The following is a 2,080-nucleotide window of genomic DNA, read 5'->3' on the forward strand; positions in this document are numbered from 1 at the left end:
GAAGATCTCCTTTTAATACTCCAAAATTTCATGGATTTCTGCATATTCCACCCAAGAGAATTGTTCACTGTGTAGCTAAGTTTGCTGATCTGTTACTCCTCTCAGAAGCTATGTTATGGTGAAGGTGTATCCTGTTGAAAAGTACTTACCTGAGGGCCTCAATCTTCATGAAATAAGAAGCAAGGTAGAGGTTGGTGACAATAAGAAAGTTGGGAGCTCAGGAGATTTTAATTTATAATGATTAACTATAAATAATTGACATACAAAATAAAAACTTATAATGGAAACACACACACACAAAAACAATGTGAAGATTAAGAGGGTCCAGAAAGAAAGGTATGTATTATACTTATCCCATCCAGAAATTTTCACAGGTCTGGTATATCAACAAAAATTGCATACATCATAAGTTAATAATATAGTTCCCAATATGCTGGTGAGAACAAAGACTACTCAGCATGGGTCTAGTTACAGTCTAGCCTTAAACTTTCACAATTTAAACCTAGTATGGCTTCCCAACAGTAACCCTAAAAGTTAAGCATACAAAATTGCATTATTATTTCCTTTTGAGATCAGTTAGACAACCCACTGCAGTATTCTTGCCTGGAGAATCCCATGGTTGGAGGAGCCTTGTAGGCTACAGTCCATGGGGTCGCAGAGTCGGACATGACTGAGCAACTTCACTTTCTTTCACTTTCAGGACAATGATATGAGATTCTGTTGCTTAGAATGTATTTTTAGATTCTTTTGGGCTAATTTCACGAACAATTCAAACTGAGTGCATAATTTTGAATTACCTATATCCAAGTTACAAGTGTGGCTCATATATGGCTTCACAACCCACCTATAAAAATATTTTGATCACAAAAAAAAGGCAGCAATTCTGATTCTCTAACTGCTTAATACATAGCCCTATAGAGATTTAAGAGAAGTCAGACTGCTTAAAAAATATATGGTGATCGCCATAAGTATAAGGGTTAGAGGAGGCAACATTCTTAAAATAAAGAAATTAGTAATGATCAGTGTGCACAGAATAAAGGATAAGGCAACAATACTCACACCAAATCTGGCAGTCTCTAGATCTGTGTATCTGTAAAGGTAAGGCGTCCAGCCACATAGATAGGCGAGATGATCAGCAGCTGAACTTGGAGAAAAGGCGGCATCCAGGTAGACGCCACTCCTGAGAAACAAACACTTAAAAGTTTCATCTAGCAGGGACCGGAAAATGTGGCAGTGGTAAACCAATTAAAGCCTGACAGAAGTAGGGTTGTTAGCAGTAAAGAGAGCCTCCAAGGCTGCAATTCTGGAAGGCAGTGGCAGCCACGGCCAGGCGAACACCCCCACCACGGAGCTGAAAGAAACTACGGGGCTTGATGGAAAAGGGTTCGTGCTTACCCTGTCATCCTCACATCTTTTCCCCAGGCCCTCCCTGGTCTGCAGCCGGCTGCTGAGGCGGCCGTAATCGGCCTCTTTCTGGTCAGTCTGTTTCTTGTGCCAGTCCACCTAGAGTAGGAGGTCCGAATTGGGTTTTCCTGGCGCCCGCGGACCACCTCGGTGCGCAGGACCCGGCCCTGAACTTCTGCCACCTCCTCCCGAAGCAGGACGTGGCGGGAGGCGATGCTCCAGTAACTGAAGGCGAGGACCGTGATCACCACCAGCAGGACCATCAGAACCAAGGAGGGCAAGGCGGCCGGCCCGCCGGTTCGCCCCGAACCAGGCTGTGCCCCCGTGCCTAGGCGCCGACACTTGCGGGCAGAAGCCCATGCCTCGGCTGAAGAGTTGCCTCGGGACACGGACCCAGCGCCCACTGAAGCTGGAGGCCGGCGGATCCGCCCGCCCGCGAACAGGAGAAGGGGGCGGGGCCGCAAGCCGTAGGCCCCTCCCCGTCCCCCCTTCAAATCCTGCCAAAGCGCGTTCCCTAGGCTTTCAACTAGACCCCGCACCAGCTGGGCGGAACCAGGAGAACCCGGCAGCCCGCACCCCAGGCCCAACAACTCAGGGTTAGGAGGCGGGAAAGAAACCGGAAGCGGGTAGGCTTAATTCTGGCCCCGCCCATTGGCTGGGGTCGCCAAGGGAGACC

At 48.1% G+C, this 2,080-nt stretch overlaps 1 pseudogene; it reads right to left on the minus strand.

Moving 5' to 3' along the window:
• Nucleotides 1-1,245: 1,245 nt before the first annotated feature.
• Nucleotides 1,246-1,764, minus strand: LOC122454900 (annotated as a pseudogene).
• Nucleotides 1,765-2,080: the final 316 nt, after the last annotated feature.

This window comes from Cervus canadensis, chromosome 17 (assembly GCF_019320065.1).
Source record: "Cervus canadensis isolate Bull #8, Minnesota chromosome 17, ASM1932006v1, whole genome shotgun sequence".
In the NCBI taxonomy this organism is placed as follows: Eukaryota; Metazoa; Chordata; class Mammalia; order Artiodactyla; family Cervidae; genus Cervus; species Cervus canadensis.